The sequence below is a fragment of the Peromyscus eremicus genome, chromosome 13 (assembly GCF_949786415.1).
Source record: "Peromyscus eremicus chromosome 13, PerEre_H2_v1, whole genome shotgun sequence".
Lineage (NCBI taxonomy): Eukaryota > Metazoa > Chordata > Mammalia > Rodentia > Cricetidae > Peromyscus > Peromyscus eremicus.
The window spans coordinates 29738603-29751043 of NC_081429.1; the positions used below are offsets into that span (position 1 = coordinate 29738603).

The 12441-nt window shown below is 40.9% G+C and overlaps 1 protein-coding gene across 1 annotated transcript in view; it reads right to left on the bottom strand.

Moving 5' to 3' along the window:
• The window catches only part of Rhbdd1 (rhomboid domain containing 1), a 122932-nt gene extending 115597 nt beyond the window's left edge, over positions 1-7335 (bottom strand). The window contains exon 1 of the mRNA XM_059278887.1: positions 7213-7335. The gene's annotated coding sequence lies outside the window, so the exon portion shown is untranslated. The remainder of the gene's footprint in view (positions 1-7212) is intronic.
• Positions 7336-12441: the final 5106 nt, after the last annotated feature.

Sequence of the window (12441 nt, forward strand, 5' to 3'; positions counted from 1 at the left end):
TTCCTTTTAAAGGTGCTATCGGCTCAACACTGGTGATCAGACTGTATTTACACATAAAAAGTGACTGGGAAACTGAAGCTACTAGTTTTGCATATAATCCTCAATCTTGCTCCACATCTCTAGGTTGCGCCAACTCCACTTCTGCCCCGTCAACACTTATGATTTCCAGTATCAATCATGAGCCAGTTCCTCCTCGCTCAGACCAGAAGTTTTAGTGTAATGAGAGCTCATTATAGTTTCCCAACTGACAGGCCTGCAGCTGTAGGTTTTAAACCAGGGTGCACTCGGGGACCACAATGCAAGCATCCCATGATCACGCCCTTCAAGAGGATTTAAGGACTTCCAATCTCATCTTTGCTCTACATCAGATTTCTTTGTCTATCCCAAGTCTGTGAGAAAGTACTGCCTGCCACTGCCACCCCTCATTTCATCTGTGCGTGAACTGTTTCTGAATTATTTATGGGACTGAATGCACTCTGCACAAAAACTAGTCAAGTGGAGAAAGCAGCCATACTTCAAAGACCTGGTGCGTTCCCACGAAGTACACAGGACATCGGCAATTACTTGATGATCTTGATGATCGGGACAGGTTGGGGATTTCTGCCTCGTTAGCATAAATACCTCATTCTTCCTCTAACAAGAGTCTGTGGCCTACCCCTATTCAGTGTGATAATGGGGAAAAAAAGGACTTTCAATCAAAAGTGAGGGTAAGCTAACTTGGAGTAACAGCTTTGCCCTGGAACTGAAAATCTGAGTAGAGAAAACTAGTACTGATGGCATTGGGACTAATACAACAGTCACTTGAAGGACGTGGCCAAGTCTATACGAATCTCACTCATCTTGACTGAGGCATGGCCATTTGGATTTTCCATTCAATCTAGGCTCATCCACATAGCTTCCAGTACATTTCTTGTCTTTAATGAAGTTACTTGAATCACATCAAATTAGATAGGTTTGCTTCTTCTGTTTGCAATCAAAGATGTCTACCCACAAAACCACACATTTACAAAAGTGCTCACAAGGAGGTGTGAGTTTATTTCAAGCATTGCCATCTCCTTTAGACTAACAAAGGAGATAACAAAGCCCATAAGAGAACCAGAACATGGAGGTCACATGGGCTGTATCTCAACGGTCTACTGCAGACATGCTGTTCCTAAAGACGAAGGAGTAGAGCGCTAAGGACATGAACAAGAGCAACTTCTTCAGGAAGTCCTCCTCAATGTTTATGCTCAGTTGAGCACTAGATGAGGAAGAGTCTCAAAAGGAAAAGCAGAGAGTCTTAGCTGTGTCTTCTATTTATACCAAACTGTCACTTTTAAAGAATGTGTAGCTCGAATGTTAAAAGGTCTTATTAATAAAAAACAAAAAACCCATAGCCAGATACTGAGGTAATTGCTGAAAGATCTGAGAGACAAAGGAAGAAGCCACATTTTACCTCTAGGACTCCTCAGCCTGAAAAAGCCTCAAGTTCCTGTCTCCTCACGCCTTATATACCTTTCTCCACCCAGCCATCAATTCCTGGGATGAAAGGCATGTGTGCTTCCCAAGCAAAAGCATGAGATCTCAAGTGCTGGAATTAAAGGTGTGTGCCACCACTGTCTGGCTCTGTTTCTCTCCTAGACTGAATCAATCTCATGTAGTATAGGGTGGCTTTGAACTCACAGAGATCCAGACAGATCTCTGCCTTGTGAGTGCTGGATTAAAGGTGTGTGACAGCACTGTCTGGCCTTTATGTTTAATCTAGTGGCTTGTTCTGTCCTCTGTTCTTCAGGCACATTTTATTAGGGTACACAATCTATCACCACAGAATGAACTAGAAGTAATTACAGAAGTGGTCTTCTACTTCATCTCTGTTTCACTGTTCATGGAAAGTAAGTATAGAGTAAGGGCATAAATAAAGTGCCACTGGATAAAAAGGTCTACGTAGATCTTCAGGTAAACACCTGCACTCATCTACTACAAAAGAAAAGGGTTCAATCTCTTCAGTCTCGTGGCCTTCAGGAAGGGTTCTGGGCGCTTTCCAGAGATTCACCCATTCAATTCTCACTTCACTCAATGCATGAACAGACACATTTCTCTAATCACAAGCCTGGAACAGGCAGTGTATGTGTCTGAAACCACATGAAGAACATGATTGTATCAGTCTAGACTCCTCTGTTTAACAAGCTAGACCTTGGAGGAAGCCACGGCCTAGAAAGGGAAAGCATCAACAGCAGCATTAGCACATGATGAAGAACTTCTTCAAAACTGCACTTAAGTGTGCATGCACACCGGGGTAAGAGCGAACCAAGCTTTAAGGTTTTCTATGGGAGTGAGAGAATAATAAAACATTAGGATAAACACTGTCCTCAAGCAATGAGGAAGAAGATGAAATGACTCCCAAACTCAATGAAACAGTAAAACCATCTCACAAAAATTAAAGGACTTCTCAGGATGGAAATTTAGAAGACCAACAGGCCCCTTATTAATACAAAATTAGCATGCCTTGACAGGAAGAAAAGAATACTGGTTAAGTGGGAAGAAACTACGTGCCAACATGTCATCTTTCTATAATGGCTCAAATTTTGAAACACAATTCATTCACTACAACACACAAAATTATAAAGTTGTGAAAAGAAAGGTGTCAAAATTTCAGTGTTGCCCGAAATACCTTGTCTAAGGGAAAAAAAAATCCAGAGTTATGCATAGCTGCAACACACACGCACATTACATGTTACTTATAAATCTGAAGTCACTGTAATACATATATAAATTTCATTCATTGCTTTCCTGTGACTCTGGATTAAAAATAAACGTCATTTAGTACCCTGGGAAAACAGCTGATGGTGTAACATCCCTGAAGTTAAAGTGAGAGGAGATCAAATATGGTTGTGTAACCTTGGACACACCATGTCCTCGGTCTTGCTGAACTTCCTGGTTCTTTATCCACAGGATAAAGAAAATCCCGCTTGCTTCCTAAAGCCATGGTGAAGACAGATGAAATAGCAGACCACATAAAAGCATGTAGTACACCACTCCAGTTCGGTTTTCATTTTCCCTTCCTGTCCATAAAGTAATGAGACTTTCTCCCCATGGAACTGGACTTTATTGCTTTGTAATTATGATGTGCATGTAACAATGTCCAAGAAACTAGATGGTAAATAACACCGACATGCAAGCCTGAATGCACACGCTGTCAGTTGGCTATCATCTAGATCCCAAAGGGCTCTTGCACACTATCTATTGCATCCCAGAAATATGACACATTTTCTTTTCCGAATACAGCCAGAATTATCCACCAGCTTTGAAATATCACCACCATGATGCTGCAAGGAGCAGCTGGTTGATTGAAAGTGACTCCCCCTCCCCCACTCTCCAGCTGTCACCAGGAAACCCCTCTCAATGTGTGAAAATGACAGTATTACTACTACCACTACCAATAACAAGCTAACAAATGGTTAGATCTGAAATCATTTTTATGAGGAGCCATTATTAAGTAAAAATTCAGTAAAACAAAAACTACTTTACCATATGAATGAAAATCAGACACTGGCATACAACAAAAACATTGTAGCTTGTATACACAAGTAATACTGTATACCTCTTTTGACTGGTTGTTTCCTATCCCCTGTCACTTATGATACAAAACAACAGTTAAAATACTAAGTAGCTTTGGATACTGATACAGCTGTCACAGTGTAAGAGGGATTTTTAAAAAGCTGTGGGGGTTGTTGTTGTTTGTTTTCCTGCAAGGAATCCTATGTCTGTAAAATATGGGTCAGACTGAAGACTGTATTTGTTTGGGGTTGGTTGGTTGTTTTGTTTTTTAAATAATCACCCATGCCTCCATATGAGAACCCAGACATACACCAAGACAAACCTAGAATTCTGCAGGACACGTCTAAGGATTCCAAGCACTTGGGGTTCTTAGCATCATCATGGTTTCAGGTACAGCTCCCCCTCAGAGCTATGCTGCTGACAGGGATTCACGCATAGATCCCCAGAATCTCAGTTCTCTCTAGACACATTCTGGATCAGGAGCCTGTGTCCTCCAACCTCACATATCTTACAGCCTTTCCACTCTTGAACTTTCTGTGTAAATTTCTGCTGAAGAGGCTCAAATTTAAACAAACAGAGAATCGCTGCTCAGGTGGAATAATGGCTCCATTAAAGGCATCTTTTAAAGAACAGCTTCAAAGTTTTAATGGCTTTTTACAATAATTTTAATATATGTATACATATAAGTGTACAGATTATTTACTTTTCTATTTAGTCCTTACCCTCATATAATACACTACAAAGTTAACAAAAGTATGGCCTACTATGAATGCCTCTAAGTATATTCCATGTTCATACATTCATAGCTATGTAAAAACATGAAGAAAATATACGGACTTCGTACTTAAAAAAAAAAAGATAGAACACACCAGTGTTCTAGGTAAAGCACATATATTGAAAAAATATCAATTATTTCAGGGCTAATAACATTTTTATGCATTTATTTGCAGAGATATCATCTTCTATAATATAAACAGCATTATATGACTCATATGACGGAGCTATCTGTACTCAAAGAAGTCAGTGATAGGATAATCAAAGATATTTTGATGTTAATTATCTTTAATCTTCTGGAAATTGTGAAAACAATGTCTAGACACCACTGATTATGAAATAACTAATTTTTCTACCAAGCTGAGCTGTAACTTTCTCCAAGTGTTTGCTTTCTCTCACAATATTATGAAATCTTAACTCTCACTTCAGCATCGTTATCACTTAAAAAGAGCAGTGACCAGGTGATAACATGACCTCATGTATAAAAGATGATTAGGAAATAAACAGGGCAGTCAGAATTAAACTGATAATCATTTCTTCCCCTTTCAACAAGAGACACTGCCTAACATATATGTCGTAACAGATAATAGTCAACACATTATCTCCTTTAACTTAGTAGTATCAGATACTGCTATGACTTCCACTTTACAGGGTGAAAAATTAAAATGGGGAAAGATGCTACTTTGTCTACAGGGCATAATCAATGCACAAAGGGAGGCAGAATTCAAGCAGGTTGGTCTGACCCAGAACCATAGCTACACATCTTTCTCATACAGAATAAGAAAATATGTTGGAGCCTTTTGAAAAACAATTGTTTCATGATGGGACAGTATCACTTTGGTGGTAAGGTTAACAATTACTGATAGAAATTGATATCATAAGGGGCATATTAACACGAGAATTCACTCCCCGTGGTAACCCAGAGTCTCAGCATGGCCATAGTGCCAGTGTTCTCCAGTCAAAGCCATGTGTCACACAGGCCACAGTTAGTCACTGGCCCCTTTTGATACTGTAACAAGCCTAGGCTCTAGGGCAGCAGCTTCAAATCCTGAAGGATTCTTTGTTCCCCTAGGTGGATCCTTGGAGAAATGAAGAATTTTTAGAAAATGCTACATGTAGCCATTTGAAGAAAATCAGCAGGTTGGGACCATGTCTAACTTAACTGTGAGCCTTCAAGTAAATGGACATGAGGCCTTCTTTGCTATGATGGAGCTGTATGACATCTGAGGACAAAAGATAAGGATAGAAACATCATCAGCTTTGGCTTTGTGGTGCTACTTCTACGCTTCTGTTCAACTCTGTTCTGGCCTTTACCAAATCCTGGGCCAACCTTTGGTATCACTAAGCTGAAGAAACAAGAAGGCCAAAGAACTTTTAACTACCTTATCACAATTACTATCATCCCATTTTCTAAAATGCTACAGTGTATATGAGTATCAGTACCTACTGCTGTAACCTTCTGGGTTTGTTTTGCCTTATTGCATAGGGTCTCATTATGTATCCCAGGCTCACCTCCAACTTGTGATTTCTCCTTGCCTCAGCCTCCAGAGCACTGGAATTACAGGTGTGAGCCACCACATCCAGCTAAAAAGTTGTCCTGTGTCTACATTTTCACTATTCAGAATGTGACTGGGATAAAAGAAGTCTCCTCTAGGCAGCAGTCACAATATCCATGCACTCAAACTCCTATCTAACCCTACAATTTGTCCTTCCTCCACAATCTGCTTTCTTCAGGCAGGTCTAGTAACTTAGTAATGCCTGACTTTTGAGTAACATAACATAGATGCATTCGTGCTATCTACTTGTTTTCACATGGAATGCTTAGCACTATGGAGTCACAGTAAAGTGATTTGCTCAAGGTTCCATATCTAGGAAATACCTCACCCTATTCAAACATCATCTGTGACTCCACAATGAGTACTCTTTACGGCTAAGTTATTCACGAAATTTAGCACCCAGAAGCACTGAAATGGACCGGAAGGCTTGCTCGAAGAGGTATGACACCAAAATCTGTATTGCCAACAATTTCCCAGAAGATGCTGATAATCCGGACAACTCTGGGACCAAAGCGTGACTATTCTGAGGACCACCTGCTCTCCTGAAATGAGTCAGAACACTAGAAGAGTGGAAGCAGAATCAGTAACAGAAGCAGGAAGACGGTAAAGGAGGCTAGAACGTTGGAGTAAAAAGTAGAGGGATGATAACTAGACACCCCACACACATCAAAACAAAACAAAACAAAAATCTGGGTGCCACGAACCCACTGAAAGGGACTTTAAAATACCTTGACAACTGAATCTTAACTGCAATAATTCTATATCAACAGTTTTAAAAAAAATAATTAATGACTAGCTTGGAACAACAGAAAAGCATACGATACGAGCTTTTTGTGTGAGCAGAAAAGAGATGAGTCCTTCGGACTGATGTATTTCTGTCCCCTACAACATGGAACAGCCTTTCTTGGGTTAGCATGGGCCTGCGTACTGACACGGAAGCGGCGGTCCCCCCAAAACAGCGGCCACTGCAAGCTCTGTGGCTGATGCAATTTCGCCTCAAACTTCCTGAGAGCAGAGGAATCTATCAAAAGCCCATCAGGGAAGCCCGGACCTCCATGCGCCCGGGCAAGCGATCCGGGTGAGATTGGTCTGTGCCGCCTCGCCCCGGCCCCTAAGCCTGAGGGGCTAAGAAGACCCAGAGCAGCCCCCGCCAGCTCCGACCTCCCACCCGGTCTCAAAGCAGCGCTTCCGCCCGGCGGACCCTAACCCTAAAGCAGAGCTTCCGCCCGGCCCGCGCCATCCCGGATCTCAGCCCCGGCCCCTCCATCTGCGGTCCCGGAAAGCGGCGACAGACGCCTCACAGAAGCGACGCCACAAACTTAGCCAAAGAGACGCGGAAACTCACTCTCTCTAACACCCGCCTGCGTCCTCACGTATTCCCGCGAACGCGCGTCATCACGCCCGGACCCCGAATCCCCGAGACTCCACTTCCCGCACGGACGCCAATTCCGGAAGCTCCACTTCCGGCGGCCTGGGGGGGAAAGAAGAGCGGCCGGCTGCGCATGCTCAGTGCCGCTTATAGCCTTTCTCCTGGTCCCCCGGCCTTTCGCGTAGGGCTCATGGCGCTCCACCCTCAGAAACGACGACATCAGTGTCCTTTCACCGCCGTAAATAACTAGTGACCACTTACCACGCGCAGAGCGCATTAGCCCCGTCTATGGCCAGCTCCCTCAAGGTGGAGAAAGTTCCTTCCTGGCCCAGGACAGCCTTCGAGGTGGACAGGGGAGACACGACACTGCCTGCTCCACATGGGCCTCGAGAGAGCGGCTTATATCAGAAAGTAGGCCAGCGAAACAAGGCCACGGTGTACATTTTCAGTCCCCAAGCGCAGATCCGAGGCTGCACTGCTTTGCCTGTTTACTGCTTTAAGGGCTTGAGGTATAAGGTGTGTGAGTCTTAGGTCATTCGATGCCATTTTCCTTTCTGCTTCTAGTGTGGAACCAGTTAGAGCTAAAGGCATTGATTGCTGCATTAATTTCATACGAGTAAACGGTCTTTGGCATAAATTTTTCTAGTAGTTGGAGGAAAGTTCCACTTTTTCAGGGCGTGAATCAGGTGCAGGTAGCCCTTTGTTTATTTACCAAAAGTTTTAGCAGCCGTGTTTAGTTAGTGTATTAGAACTTCCCGTGTTACAAAAGTTCGTCTTCTATTATTGTGTAATAGAAGAACTCTCCCTGGAAATGTTTATCTCAGAGTTGGAATTTAAGTGAAAATCTGGCTCATTTATAGGAGATATATTTGAGATTTTCAAATGGCAAAACTATTAGCAAATTCGGGGATGAATTCTTGAATCTTATAATTTAACCCTTTTAAGGTAAAAGAGTGTGTTGGCCCAATACTGACGATGAGAAACTGCATCCCTGGAAACAGAAGCCCAAGTGAATGAGGGAAGGAGAAAAATAAGCTCTATTTCTCAAATGGAGGGGACTCCCTATTTTTTCTTCTGATCAATCATAATGTATCCATTCTATTACTGTAGTCCTATCCTCTATCTTCTGCCACCCTCTACACCTTTCTATACTTTCATTGTTTTTGTCATTATCACACAGTTGCAAACCAAGTTTCAAATCAGTAATCTCAAAAATATAATACAATCATAGATAGGGCTTCGGAGTGTACTTACGGAGCAGGGTATGATGGTACACACCAATAACCCCAACAGTTTGAAGGTAGAGACAGGAATATTGAGAGGTTGAGGCCACCCTCAGCTACTTAACTTCAAGACCAGCTTAGGTTATATGAGTCCTTGTCTCCAAAAAAAAATGTAAGTAAAAACATTTCTATCCTATTTTAAATATAAGTAAAATGTATCATTGGTATTTAAGAGAACAGAGAAATTTGTTTGTTTGTTTATTTCTTGAAAAATGACTTTGCCAGGACTGGTGGCAAGCACACGTAATCTCAGCACTTGGAAAGTGGAGGCAAGGGTATCAGGAGTTCAGGACACCCCCCATTGCATTGCAAGTTTGAGTCTACCCTGAGCCACATGAGACCCTGTCTCAAAACAAAGCTCTTTCACCCTGTGGGAAATGATTTTGTTGAGCAGTCTAGACTTCAAAAGTTATAGGTAAGATGAGCCTATTATATCATGCCAGAGTCCCTTCTAACTTGACAGTAATAATTTCCTGGATAATAATTTCCTAGCCTAAACTTTATTAGAGGGACAGTCAGTAGAATTCTCACATGTAAGCAAACTTAAAAATACTAAAAGATCAATGGCAGAATAAGTCCTCTAACATTAAAAAAAAACACACACACAATTGTTACATTACCTTGTAAAACAATGATTTTAAGAGCTCAAGTGTATTTTAATGGTCAGATAACAATGTGCACATTCCATTTAATATATGACATATATTTACAGTCTAAGATGTAGTTTGAATTGTATCTAAACTAAGCCTTGAAGGACAAGCAACAATTCTTAGGATTAGCCATTTGCCTCAAACCAGTGGTCCTAAACTGTCGTGCTTACATTGAAATGGGAGCTTGGTTTACCTCCTGTGTCAGTCACGTCACAGTCCAGAGGGAACTAGCCGGAGGGCAGATAGACCACTGCGGGGAACCCCCCCCCCCCCCCCCCCCCGCCCCTTTCAGAATCCAGCCTGAAGGGAAAAAAAGACGCCTGGCAACATCACCGTACACCAAAAGCTGGATAATCTTGTAAAGGAGGAGTTTGTTTTCATTTCTTACTGCTCCTAATGAATCAAATATATTGCACCCAAAACTGTTCCAAAAGATGGATAAAGGTGATTAAGGAGTGTATATCATCCTTCTTATGGAACAGCTTGCAAATGACATGATTCAACTATGAATTATGACAGGGCAAACTTGGATCATGTGTTATGATAAAACCCTCAATACTTAACAGCAGACTACATACACACACACACACACACACACACACACACACACACACACAGGGTAACCCTAAGTGACTTATAATGGCCATAGAAAATAAACTTTAGGAAAAGTAAAGCTTTGTAGTGTCAAAAAGATTTCACTGTGATAAGAACCGACACACTAAAAACTGTAAGCGCCCATAATTGGTAGAACTGGGAATTTAGGGTGTAGCACAATGTTAGAGTGCCTGATCAGCACTGCCAAAAGGGGGTGGGGAAGAATAGAATTAAGAGGCAGACAGCAAAAGTCTGATATTTCAATACTCTTACTGATGGGCAGGAAACTAGACCAAAAATCATTAAGTATATAGAGGCTGTAAAAAACACTCAACATAAATGGTAAGTGCAGACCACTCTACTTAATAACAGCAGAATTTATACTCATTTTCAAGTGTCTGTTCTGGATAGCTCCATATGGTGGGTCATAAAACAGGTGTGAATAAATTTAAAATGAATGGGATCATACAAGATATCCTCTCTGGTAACAGTGAAATTAAATTAGCAATCGACAATAGAAATATACTGGGAAATTAAATTACTCAATGGCTAAAATGGTACAGAAAATTAGAAAGTAGTTTTAACTGGACAAAAAGAAAACATCGAAATTTCCCAATTCCAACTAAGACAATGATCTGAAAGGCACTTACTGCCTTGAATCACTGCCTTGGAAAAGGTTCTCAATAGTTTGGCTTTAAGACAAAAAAAAAAGAGCATTATACACACACACACACACACACACACACACACACACACATACACACACACACCAAGCTAAATAAGGAATTAATGCACAGAAAAATGGAGAAGAATCAATAAAAATTAAAAGCTGATTCTCTTTTAAAGACTATTTGATTTACAAAAAGGAAAAAGATACAAATGCCCCAAATTAGGCATGAAAATGGGTGTATCACATGACTTATTCTACAGAAATTTAGATTACAAGAAACTATGTATAAATTTATGTTAATAAGGTAGGTGTTGCAAAGACACTAGACAAGGTCTTAGATACAAACTGACAAAACTTGTTCAAGAACTAAACATCTAAAAAGACTTCATTGTCTAGGATTGGTATTTAAAAGAAAGAAAGGAAGGAAGGAGAGGGGGGAGGAGAGAAAGAAAGAACGATCCAGGAACTGGGCAACTTAAAACATCAGCTACTTATTTTCTCACAGTTCTGGAGGATGCAAGTCCAATATTAAAATATTGTTTGGACCATGCTCCCTCTGAAACTGGGAGGGAAAATCCTTGCCTTTTTCTAGCTTCTGGTATTTGCAGCAAACTTTAGTCTTCCTTGGTTTTCACAGCAACACATGTGTGTTTACCTGTGTTAAGACATGATGCTCCCCCAGCTGCTCATGTGCACACACACACACACACACACACACACACACACACACACACACTATGCCAGTCACAATGTTGAAAAAGCCAATTTATCTCAATGTGACCTCATCTAAACATTGTACTTGCTATGATCCTGATTTCAAATAAAACTTCCTGAGTGTAAGGTCTCAGGTGTGTGGTTCAAGAGGAACATTAAGGCAAACTGTTCTTTTGGGTAAGAAATATATTATAAGTATAAATACCATGGGGAGACAACATGGTGGAGGCTCTGAGGAGAATTCAGGCCCATGAAGGAGAGTGGGGGTCCCTTACAGGTTTCAGAAGAATGAGGGAACTCCATGTCGTGTTGTTGATGAGTGATTCATAGTATGTGTTTGTAGTCAGGCTCTCCCTGGTTCCCACGTGGCAGAGGAAGGTAAGAGGGCCTTACATTTTGAGGAAAGGATATATGATCTTGATGCTGAGGAAGGAAGACCTATTGAGTTAAACATGAATCCATCCTATGGAGTAGCCACTGATAGCTCGGAGTCTGATAGCCTGGGGACTGTACCCCAACTAGGAGGGTGGAAAGAGACAGGGATGCAGATGGGCTGAAAAGTGTCTGGTCTGTATTCTAACATCAAAGTAGGGAACAGTAGGACCTCATCCTATCTTTATGAGTGACACAATTCAACTCATAATAGACTTGTAACAAGTAAGAATTTATATTATTTTAAAATCTACTCACAAAGAAAAGCCCACACTCAGGTGAAGTAACTAATGAATTTGATCAAACGTTTAAGGAAAAAAAAATGATAAAAATCACTATATAAACGTCCTGAAGATAGAAGACCAGTTCTCATTCTGTGAGGCAATTACCCTGATACCAGGATAAAGAATTTATATAAAACGGAGCTACAGATAATACCTTCATATACATATAAAAGCTCAAAGTAACATATTAACAAAACAAATCCAGCAATATATATGTGAAGATCAGTATAGATACAAGTTTGATTTTACTTTAAAAAATCAATATGAAATACTATTAATAGACTAAGAAGCTTAAAAAAAGCTGAGAAAATGCAGATGATGGAAGCTAGGGTTTGTGAATTTTAGAGGAAAGTTTGAGAATATCCCCCAAAGACTCTATTAGGGCTGTGTGTGTGTGTGTGTGTGTGTGTGTGTGTGTGTGTGTAGGGCTGTGTGTGTGTGTGCATGTGTGTATGCATGTGTCTGTGATATTAGGATTAAGAATCTATGGAAGTAAAACCTTTTTTTTTACTGGGATAATGGATGCTGGTTTAGCTGGGGCTGAAAAATCAGCTGTGATTAATAAAGGTCTAGCCTTA